The 12,457-nt window shown below is 36.2% G+C and overlaps 2 pseudogenes; both read left to right on the top strand.

Moving 5' to 3' along the window:
* The first annotated feature begins 5,789 nt into the window (after window positions 1-5,789).
* LOC123387915 lies at window positions 5,790-6,280 on the top strand (annotated as a pseudogene).
* Window positions 6,281-8,735: 2,455 nt separating this feature from the next.
* LOC101670837 lies at window positions 8,736-12,176 on the top strand (annotated as a pseudogene).
* The last annotated feature ends 281 nt before the right edge of the window (window positions 12,177-12,457 follow it).

The following is a 12,457-nucleotide window of genomic DNA, read 5'->3' as shown; positions in this document are numbered from 1 at the left end:
CAGTCCATTAAGCGTCTGCCGTCCACTCAGGTCATGATCCTGGGGTCCTGGAATCGAGCCCCGCACCAGGCTCCTTGCTCAGTGGGGAGCCTGTCATTCCCTCTCCTCCCCTCTCCCTCTACTTGCCCCTCCACCTGCTTCTGCTTTATCAAATAAATAAGTAAAATCTTAAAAAAAAAAAAAAACTGAATGGAGCAGAGTTTGGGGGATGAGAAAATGGGGAGTTCTAGTTTAATGATTATAGAGTTTCAGTTTTGCAAGATGAGAAAGTTCTGGAGCGCTCCTGCACAGCAATGTGAATCTATAGCACAACTGCAGTTAACTCAAAATGGTCAAGATGACAAATTTCATGTGTTTTTTTTTACCACAATTAAAAATAATTTTAAATTTAAAAAATAACACAGTAAAACTGCTTGAAAGAGTTAGCGCATCTAACTCAATAATAAATTAATAATTATGGAACATTTTTTGAAAACTGAATTAAAGTTATCCTAATTTTTAAGTGTTAGGCAACCAAGTTCTTGGATTTCAGTCCTAATTTCTTTTCTAGGAAAATACTGCCTAAAAAATTGTCTATACAGTTTTCAAATCTAAACAGACTAATTTTTGAGAAATTGCACAAGAAAATGCAGGTCAAAACAAAATAAATCAATGAACTTTGGATTATAGAATTTCACTTCTCTTTTGAAAGATTCAAACAGTGAAACACAAGAAAACCACCACTCCCAGGTGCTGTGTTCTGAGGCTGTAACTACCACCCATTGTTACCCTTTCAAATCTCAACATTTCTCTGAATTCAGTGAATTTCAGTGGACCAAGCAAAAGTTGAAGCTCATTGAGACGAAAATACTTGAAACAAAACCAGAGTAGTTTTCAGTGGTTTCTCTGTTTTTGTAACAATAATTCCGCCATATCTTAACACTCACTTTGTTCAGAGTTTTTGTTGTTTTGTTTAACACTTTACTCTGGCTATTTTTTTTATTTTTATTTTTTTACCATTTTTTAAAAAGTTAGATTACAAAGTAGAGATTTTTTTTCAGAGTTAAGTGTCATAATGTTTTCTTTTTGAACAAGGTGAGCAAATTTAAATTTATCCCACAGAAAAGCAAGAGAAAGAAACCTCATAAGAAGTAGGCAAAATGGGACTATGAAATAATGACGGAAATTTATAGAAACTAGTGTCTTTAATTTATAATCCCACTTCATGTAGAAAGAATGAAATTAATCAAAAGCACAAGTAGATGGCTACCTTTTGAAAGATCCCTGGGATAAAACGATAGGATGAAAACTAATGGACACAATGCATTGATTCAAAAATTTATTATAACTTTTTTCTCTCCATATGCACTCTACTCTGATCATTCAATCATTTAAATTTTTTTAAAGATTTATTTAGTTTAGAAAGACAGAGAGAGTGGGGAGAGGGGCAGGGGGAGAGGGGCAGAGGGAGACAATCCTCAAGCCAACCTCCCACTGAGGATGAAGTCCCACACAGGGCTCGATCCCATAACCCATGGGATCACAACCTGAGCCAAAACCAAGATTGTGATGTTCAACTGAACAAGCCACCCAGGCACCCCTCTAAATGCTTTGTTTTTACATTTATTCTTATAGTCTGCATATTTTATTAGGTTAGGGATAGCGAAACCTTGAAGCTGAGTGTGAATTTGTAGTTTATATTAATACTAATAGTTTTGATAATACCAGTTACCTATAACTATCATATCTCAGCACTTACATTATCTCCTTAGAACAACCGTATGAGGTAAGAATCACTATCCCTTTAACATATGCGAAAACTGAGGCTTTGAGAGATAAATAACTTGGCTAAAACCACACAGTGAAAAATGTTGTGAAAAATGAAAATACCCTGCATCTTCATGAACGGCTATGAGTGTAGCTTCATTTCACTGTAGATTATTCTTCTACATCTACTACAAACCCTTCCTTTATCTTCTTGATAAATGAGTTTCCTCTTTTTTGGGGGGTCTCCTATTGCCCAATATTTCCTTAATGGTAACTTTATCTTGGACGCAGACACTTGTTGTGATTGACTCCACGACTGAACCAAATGTGATCATTAGCAATCATGGTCATTGACCAGAAGCAGTAGCTCCCGTGGTTCCTCTGCTACATCTCCAAGTATTCGCCAAGCAGCCAGTTATAAACCATTCACTACAGAGAGTAACATCCACAATAACACATCTTTTGAAATCCACTTGAATTCAGAACTATAATCACTAACAACTCAGCGTATTCCAGAAGATGCTACTACCTCTGCAAATACCATAACCGATACCAGTGAAGAACATTAATGACCAGCACAATAAGCCTATTAATTTCCTGCTTCAGATCTGGATCCCCTTCTAACCAAGACCTCTCTATGCCCAGGTGAATGTTTTCATGTCATTCCTACTGTGAACAGAGTGAGGACATATTCTCACATGTTACTCAGGACAACCTTAAGAATCCAAGAATAGCATAGCTAGAATCTTAAGGGCTCTCTCAACCAAGCCATAAAATTATATGTGAGAAAAATCTCCAAAGAAGTAAAATGATTTGCCCAAGATCATAAACTAATGAGTGGGGGGAAAAAAAGAGATTTCACTGCAAATCCAGTGCATTTCCCACTTAGAACACTTTTATTTTTATTTATTTATTTATTTATTTTTATTTTAATTTTTAAAAAATACTTTATTTTTATTTATTTGACAGAGAGAGAGATCACAGGCATGCAGAGAGAGAGAAAGAGGAAGCAGGCACCCAGCTGAGCAGACAGCCTGATGTGGGGCTCCATCCCAGGACCCTGAGATCATAACCTGAGCCAAAGGCAGAGGCTTAACCCACTGAGCCACCCAGGCACCCCTCCACTTAGAAAATTTTTAAACAAAAGGCCTACTATGTGTCAAATAAGGTACTATGTATGTTAATGCAGTATTTTGTATAACCCTCACAACATTCACAAAAAATCAATAGTATTACTCTTCTTATATAATTGAAAAAGATTAAATAATCTAATAATCTAGTTAAATTCACATAGTCAGAAAGCTGTAGGTATTGCTACTAACCCCTTACTCTTTTTTTTTTTAAGATTTTAATTTATTTGACAGAGAGAGAGAGAGAGCACAAGTAGGGGAAACAGAAGGCAGAGGGAAAGAGGGTGAAGCAGGCTCCCTGCTGAGCAGGGAACCTGACCTTGGGATCATGACCCAGCTGAAAGACGCTTAACCGACTGAGCCACCCAAGAGCCCCAATGACTTACTTTTAATAGTTAAATTCCTATTTAAAACAAAACAAAACAAAAACAAGGGAAAAAAAATCCAGAAAGGATTATGCCCCTAAGAAGTAGTAGATCGATACTGAGATTAGAGGAAAAAGGTGTAAAGTTAAGACCTGGGATACCAAAAAACTAAAGTAAAGGTGTTGCATGAATATATTAGTCTTTATTTTTATTTCTTTTTTCCCAAAAGGATTTAATTGGTTTTTAAACATACAAAAAATCTGAAACAATAAAATAAACTAAATTTAAAATTGGTGTACAAAATGAGCCTAAGGGAAAATTCAGTGAAATTAAAAGACAAAATTATTCCAAGGAAGTCTTCTATACTTGCCAAGAATGGTCTATAAATTTGAATCTGAGTTTTCAGACAGGCTGCGTGAAAAGGGAAATGTGATTCATTACATGGATCAGAGTGTCCCTAAAACAAAGAACATGCCATTTGTTCGGGAGGACACAATTCTTCCTGGTTCGGAGATCATAGAGAAACTTGTCCCTGTGGCCCTCCTTCAGAAGACAGAGCACAGAACAGGGAACAATCACCTCAAAATATGCTCTCAGCCTGCCGACCAATGCACTGCTTGGGCTGTTGAGTGCATCATTCATTAGTGCCAGGTGGCAGCATTGCTCGGGGCAGAATTAAGTCACAGTAGTTCTTTGGGGACAGCATGCTAGTTTTCTCAGGTAAAGGGCCGAAGGGACAAGAGAATGATGCTGAAAGTGAGGAAGTCCTGCATAAAATCCAATACTAATGCTGATTCCCATAATACCTTTGCTAGGACACCCAACCCATCTCCACCTGGAAGGCATTTAGCCCCTTCCACTTACTCATTCCATCTGAACACAATTCACACTTCCTAACCTTTTCTGATGCAAAAGAACAGATAGAAACTGATGGTTTCTGCATCAGACCTAGTCTCAAGCTGGCCTGAGGAGAATGAGTGAAGTGAACAAAACAGGCAAAATCCCACCAAGAGAACCAGTTGGGCCATGGTGTGCTCATAGATTGTGTCAGTTCACTGGCCATATGGAGGTCCACCATTCATGGCTTTGCAAAGAGCACCAGTTGTCATTGGCTAACCTCTCTTAGGAGCCATTCCTCCCATTCATTATTTCACTCAGTCACTGAGTTCAGCAATATCTATTAGTAATTATTACAGTTTCATGCTTAGGAAACACAGCTATACAAGATGCACAGTTCCCCTTCCTAACAAAGCTTGTGGGTTACCCTCTACAGAAGATGCTCTTAATTTAGTCAACTCAAGAAAAAAACATGGAGCTGGAGAATTAATAACTAAAACTCTACATGCTGCCTTTTTTTTTTTTCCACCAAAAGCTGTGAGACAATTCATCTGGGAATCTGAAGAACAGCCAGTCCTTCCTTGGGGATTAAATAAAGACTATAGCCTTGTAATTCTTTCAGTAGTCCATGCCTTTGATTATGTCATCTATCAAGAAGGAAACTAATATGTGACAAATACATCATAATATTCTGTGAAAGACTTTAAAAAGTTGTGAAAGCTAAAAATATTATGGAAATATTCCCTTTAAAACATGTGCATGTTGATAAAATGGGCCTTAAAGCTATTATTATATAAGTATACCTGAGTGTCTTTCATAGTTAGAAACTTGTGCTAAATACACAGATAATGAGGGGCACCTGGCTGGCTCAGTTAGTAGAACATGAGCTCTTGATCTCAGGGTCATGAGTTCAACCCCCACACTGGGTGTAGAGATTACTTAAAAAAAAAAAAAATACAAAATAATGAAATAAAAATAATCAATTTATTTTACCTAAACACTAGACAATTATATTAATTAACAACATTTAATGCCTAGCACCGAAGGACTCACTGATTTACAAATTCGGCCCTTATGGAATGTTAAAAACATAATTAGGAATAGCCTGAAATGGCAGCACTCATGTACTCTTATCTGTTTATGTGCACACAGTGTGGTTATGTATGGAATAAAACATCAAAATAGTTATTTCACATCATCAACCTAGGGTCAGAGGATGGTAAGAAATAACTATCCCAGAGAGAGTTCTGCATTCACTTGCAAGTCTTCTAAGTAAAACTAGAATTGTCACTACCCTTCCCCAACTCACAAGCTATACCAAAGGAATATAGACAACTGGAAAACAAAGAGCACTTGACTGTACAAATTAAACAAGTTTCTAGCATTTTAACATAAAAGCATACATCATAAGATGCACTGTACAGCATTATTTATACAAGGTGAAACTCTTACCTTTTCCTCGTTCAGACTGTCTACAAGTACTTCGTACTAAAGGATTAGATCTACTTCCTTCAAAGCTACACGTATCCATACCATAAAAGATTTCATTGAATGTAAAGGGCTCTCAGAGTACCTGAGTGGCTCAGTGGGTTTAGTACCCAACTCTTGATCTCAGCTCAGGTCTTAATCTCAGGGTCATGTGTTCAAGCCCCACAGTAAAGGCAGTAAAGGGCTCCCTTTCTTGGATGTCAGGAAGAGCAGAGTGTGTGCCATGAAGGCCTCAAGCACATTATAAGAGTACAGATTGGTACTGTCTGCCCACACACAAATTCTGCATTCTTCCCCTCTATCACATGCAAACATTTGCACCTAATTATGTCACCAAGTCCTGCTTCTAGTACTTCATGTCTCTGCTAAAGAAGATGAAGTCTTCAGGGGAAAGTATCTACTATGGACAGGTATTGGAGGAATCCCCCTTGTAGATGAAGAACTTCAGCACTTGGCTATACTATGAATCCCACAGTGGAACCAACAATACATACCAGGAATACTGGTACCTGAACACTGCAAATGTTGTCACCCAGTGCTACTGAGACACAGGCACCCAGCACAATCTAGATAATGAAGGTGGAGGAGATTGCAGCCAGCAAGTGCCACTGACCAGCAATCAAGCAGTTCCACGACTCCAAGATCAAGTTTCCACTGACCAACTGTGTCCTAAAATGCTACCACAAGCCATACTTAACCAAAACTTTCCTTTAGATGTAGAGCCTTCCAGTGCCCAGGTATGTGCAAATACATTCCTTGGGAAAACTAGAAGAAAGAGAGAGAGAGAGAGAGAAAGAGAGAGGGAGGGAGGATAGGAGAGAGAAAGAGAAGGAAGGAAAGAGAGAAATAAAGAAAGAAGGAAAGAAAGAAAGAAAGAAAGAGGAAAGAAAGGAAAAAGAGAAAGAGGAAGAAAAGGAAGACCCCAGAAGGATCCCATAGATCACGTCTACGCCAGACCACTATTTCAAGACTGGGAGAGGTAACCGTTTCACCCAATATATAGAAACAAGCAGAGAGAGTGAGGCAAAGTGAGGAGACAGAGGAATGGGTTCCAAAAGAAATTTCAAGGGAAAAAAAAAAATAAAAACTCAGAAAAAGACCTTAGTGAAGTGCAGATAAGTAATCTACATGATAGAGTTCAAAGTAATGATCATAAGGATGCTCACCAAACTCAGTAGAAGAGCAAATGAACACAGAGCTTTAACAAATAGATTAAAAAATAATAATAAGAAGAAAGTACCAAACAGAAGTCACAGAGCTAAAGAATACAATAACTGGGCTAAAAAAATATACCACAGGTTCAACAGCAGACCAGATAAAACAAACTGATCAGTGAGCTAGAAGAGAAAGCACTGAAACTTACCCAGACGGAGCAGGAAGAAAAAAAAAATTTTTTTTAAAGTGAAGATACCTTAAAGGACTAAAATAACAACATCAAGTGGAATAACATCCATATTACAGGGCTCCCAAAAAGAGATAAGAGAGAGAAAGGGGCAGAAAATTTATCTGAAAAAATAATGTTTAAAAACTTCCTTAATCTGGAAAGGGAAAAAAACTACCAAATCCAGAAAGCCCATAATTCCTTTGCAGCCAAAACATTCACAGCAAGACACGTGTTAAAATCTCAAAAGTTAAATACAAAGAGAGAATCTTAAAAGCAGCACAACAGAGCAACTTGTTTCACACAAGGTAGATCCCCTAAGGCTATCAGCAGATGTTTCAGCAGAAATTTTGTGGGCCAGAAGAAAGTGGCATGATATGTTAAAGTACTGAAAGAGGAAAAAACTTCCAAGTAAAAATACTCTACATGGCAAGGTCATCATTCAGAATATAAGGATATTGTTGTAGATATGCAAAAAGTTAATCACCACTAAACTGGCCTTAGAAGACATGTTAAAGAGACTTCTTCAAGCCAAAAAGAAATAGCACTAATTAATGAAAAAAAAAACATACAAAAGAAAAAAAAACTCACTGGAAAAGGTAAATATATAGTAAAGATGGCATATTTAGTCATTTATAAAGCTAGTATGAAGGTTGAAAGACAATAAGTAGTGAAGTCAACTAAAATTACAATAAATAGTGATGGGATACATAAAAAGATGTAAATGTGACATCAAAAACATAAAATGGGGGTAAAAATATACTTTGAAAATATATTCAGATTTGAGTGTAATTAATTTAAAATATACCACTGTGTAACTAGGATGTTATATAAGAACCTCATGGAACCAGAAAGGAAAAACTTATAGTAAATACAAAAAAGAAAATGAGAAAGAAATCTAAACATAACAAAAAGAAAGACATCAAACCACAATGGAAGAGAGGAATAGAAGAAAATGAATACAGAGGAACTACAAAAACAGCCAGAAAGCAATTATCAAAATGGCAACAGATACATACCTATGCATAATAATTACTTTAAATGTGAACAGATTAAATTCTCTAATCAAAATATATAGAGAGTAGCTGAATGGATAAAAAACAAGATGCATCTATATGCTGCCTACAAGGGACTCACTTCAGAAGCATACACACAGACTGAAAGTGAAGGGGTGGAAAAAAGATATTGCAAACAAATTGAGATTTAAAAAGAGCTGATGTAGTTACACTTACCTCAGATGAAATAGGCTTTAAAACAAAAAATGTAATAAAAGATAAAGACATTGCATAATGATAAAGGGGTCAATCCAGCAAGAACATATAACATTTATAAATACCTATGAACCCAACATAGGAGTACTAAAATATATGAAGCAAAGATTAACAGACCTAAAGGAAGAAATTGACAGCAACACAATAAGAGTAGGAAATTTTAACACCCCACCTACATCAATAGATAGGTCATCCAGACAGAAAATCAATAAAAAAAATCAGCCTTGGGGCACCTGGGTGACTCCATTGGTTAAGTGTCTGCCTTCTGCTCAGGTTGTGATCCCAGAGTCCCAGGATTGAGCCCCGCATCAGGCTCCCTGCTCAGCAGGGAGTCTGCTTCTCCCTCTGCCCCTCACCCTGTTCATGTTCTCTCTCACTCTGTCTCTTTCTCAAATAAATAAATAATCTTAGAAAATATCAGCCTTAAATGACACCTAGACTAGACAGACTTTATTAAAAGACATATATGGAACATTCTTTCCAAAAACAGAAGAATACAAATTTTTCTAAATAGCAGATGGGACATTCTCCAGGAGAGGTCACATTAGTCTACAAGACAAGTCTCAAGAAGACTGAAGTCATATTAGGCATCCTTTTCAACCACAATGGTAGGAAACTAAAAAAACTTGAAAAACAACAAAAATGTGAAAATTAAACAACATGCTACTGAACAACCAACAGGTCATCAAAGAAATCAAAGGAGAAATCAAAAAATATCTAAAGATAAATGAAAGCAGAAATATGCCAAACCAAAACCTATGGGATGCAGCAAAAGTGAATAAAAGAGGGAAGTTCGTAGCAATACAGGCCTAAGTCAAGAAACAAGAAAAATCTCAAATAAACAATGTAACTTACAACTAAAGGAGCTAGAAAAAGAGGAATAAACAAAATTCAAAGTTTGTAGAAGGAAAGAAATAATTAAAGTAAGATTCAAAATAAATGAAATAGAGACTAAAAAGACAAATAGAAAAGATCAAAGAAACTGGGAGTTTTTTGAAAAGACAGATCAGGTCGACAAACCTTTAGCTAGACTCACCAAGAAAAAGAGAGAGCTCAAATAAATAAAATCAAAAATGAAAGAAGAGAAAGAACAAATGATACCACAGACATACAAAGCATTATAAGAGTCTACTATGAACACTTAAATGCCCACAAATGGGACAACCTAGAACACATGGATAAATACCTAAAAATATACAATCTTCCAAGACTGACTCATGAAGAAATAGAGATTCTGAACAGAACAAAGACCAATAAGGAGACTGAGTACTCATTAAAAACCTCCTAACAGGGGCGCCTGGGTGGCTCAGTGGGTTAAAGCCTCTGCCTTCGGCTCAGGTCATGGTTCCAGGTTCCTGGGATCGAGCCCCACATCGGGCTCTCGGCTCCTCGGGGAGCCTGCTTTCTCCTCTCTCTCTCTGCCTACTTGTGATCTCTGTCTGTCAAATAAGTGAATAAAATCTTTAAGAAAAAAAAAAAAAACAAACCTCCTAACAAACAGAAGTCCAGGACCAGATGGCTTCACTGGTGAATTCTACCAAACATTCAAGAAGATTTAATACTTACCCTTTTCAAACTTCTCCAAAAAACTGAAGAGGAGGGAATGACATCCAGACACTTCCTTTGAAGCAAGAATTATGCTGATACCAAAACAAAACAAAGACATCACCAAAAAATAAATAAATAAATAAATAGGAGGAAAGAAAGAAGGAAGGAAGGAAGGAAGAAAAAGAGAGGAGGATTGATTATAGGTCAATATCCTTGTATTGGGATATTAAACATAGATACAAAAATCTCTGGGGCACCTGGGTGGCTCAGTCAGTTAAGCATCTCCTTTGGCTCAGGTCATAATCCCAGAGTCCTGGGTTTGAACCCTGCATCTGGCTTCCTACTTCAGCAAGGAGTCTACTTCTCCCTCTCCCTCTGCCTCTCCCCCTAGCTTGAGCTCTCTCTTACTCACTAACGCTCTCTTTCTCTCTCTCAAATAAATAAATAAATAAAATATTTTTTTTAAAATCCTCAACAAAATGTTAGCAAACTAAATTCAACAATACACTAAAAAGTTCATATACCCTGATCTAGTGTGATTTATTCCAGTGATACAAGGATGGCTCAACATCTGCAAATCAATTAACCTGGCACATCACATTAAAAAAATGAAAGATAAAAATTATATGATCATCTTAATAGATGCAGAAAAAACATTTGACAAAACTCAACATCCATTTATGCTTAAGGAAAAAAAAACAACTCTCAACAATGTGTGTGTGTGTGTGTGTGTCATGTGCATCAACATAATAAAAGCCATATATGAAAAACACAGTTAATATTATACTCACTGATATAAAACCTGAAATCTTTTCCTTTAAGATCAGGAACAAAACAGGGATGCTCACTATTTCCATTAAAAAAAAAAAAATTTATTTTAAGTAATCTCTACACTGAAAATGGGGCTTGAACCAGAAATCAAGAGCTGCATGCTCTTCCAAATGAGCCAACCAGGCGCCCCTTCCTCACTTTTATTCAACGTAAGTATTGAAAGTCCTGCCACAATAATTAGGCAAGAAAAAGAAATAAAAGGCATCCAAACTGGAAAGAAGAAGTATTTGTTGCTATTTGTGGATGACACAGTATTATATTTAAATAACCCTAAGGACTCCACAAAAATGATTAGAGCTAATAAATGAATTTATTAAACTGCAGGATAAAAAATTAATATACAAAAATCTGTTGGACTTCTATACACTAATAATGAACTGTAAGAGAAACAAAAAAAATTCCATCTACAATCATATCAAAAAGAACAAAAGATCTAGAAATAAATTTAACCCAAGAATTGAAAGATCTGTACACTGAAAACTATAATATACAAACTGAAAGAAATTAAAGATGACACAAGTGGAAGGATATTCCATGTTCATGGTTTGGACAAATTAATATTGTGAAAATATCCATACTACTCAAAACAATCTATAGATCCAGTGCAATCTCTATCAAAAGTCCAAAGGCTTTTTTCACAGAACTAAAATAAATAATTCTAAAATTTGTGTGGAACCTCAAAAGACTCCAAAGAAGCAACACAGTCTTGAAAAAAAGACAAAGCCAGAAGTATCAGGATCATTGATTTCAAATTACACTATAAAGCTACAATAATCAAAACAATATGGATTGGCATAAAAACAGACACATAGAGAATCCAGAAATAAACTGGCACATAATAGAGAATCCAGAAATAAACTCATACCATCAAAAAAATTTATGGTGAAGGCATCCAGAATACACAATGGATAAAGAATCGTCTCTTCAATAAATGATGCTAAAAAAAAAAAATAGTTACCGCACAAGAATGAAACTGGACCAACCACTATCTTATGCCGTATATTAAAATCAACACAAAATGGATGACTTTAATGCTAGACCTGAAAACATAGACCTGTCAGACCTGGAAAAAACATAAACAGTAAGCTCCCTGATATTGGTCTTGGTGATGGTTTTTTGACTCTGACTCCAGAGACAAGGGAAACAAAAGCAGAAATAAATAAATGGGACTACATCAAACTAAAAAGCTTCTGCATAACTTTCTCTACCATCTTGGAGCCTGTGGAGGGAAGAGGACACCTAAAACAATAAATAGGTCTGGAAGGTTGTGGTCCAAGGTCATTTTTGCTGGCTATAAGTGGGGTCTCTAGAACCAGAGGGAGCACAGAACTCTTCTTAAATTTGAAGGTGTTTATGCTGAAATGAAACTGAATTCCATCCAGGTAAGAAATGTGCTTATGCGTACAGAGCAAAGAAAAACACAGTGACTCCTGGTGGCAAACCAAACAAAACTGGAGTAATCTAGAGAAGAGTAACTCATGGAAACAGTGGCATAGTTTGTGCCAAATTCCAAAACAAATCTCCCGCTAAAGCCATTGGCCACACAATCCATGGGATGCTATACCTCTCAAGGATTTAAACTTACAGAAAAGTAAATAAATAAAGGTGTAGATTTGTTCTCTTTTAAAGAAAGAAAGAAAGAAAGAAAGAAAGAAAGAAAGAAAGAAAAGAAAAGAAAAGAAAAGAAAAGAAAAGAAAAGAAAAAGAAAACATTTCTGTAGAGCTAAGGTAATCATCAATGAATGAAAGGCAACCTACTGAATGGGAAAAGATATTTGCCAATCATATATCTGATAAGGATCGATATTCAGAATACATAAAGTACTCATACAACTCAACAATAAAAAATAAATAATCTAG

The sequence above is a fragment of the Mustela putorius genome, unplaced genomic scaffold, assembly GCF_011764305.1.
Source record: "Mustela putorius furo isolate JIRA1106 unplaced genomic scaffold, ASM1176430v1.1 tig00003867_pilon_pilon_pilon, whole genome shotgun sequence".
Taxonomy (NCBI): domain Eukaryota; kingdom Metazoa; phylum Chordata; class Mammalia; order Carnivora; family Mustelidae; genus Mustela; species Mustela putorius.
Note: the sequence above shows the minus strand (reverse complement) of the source record. Positions and strands in the feature narration are given on the sequence as shown.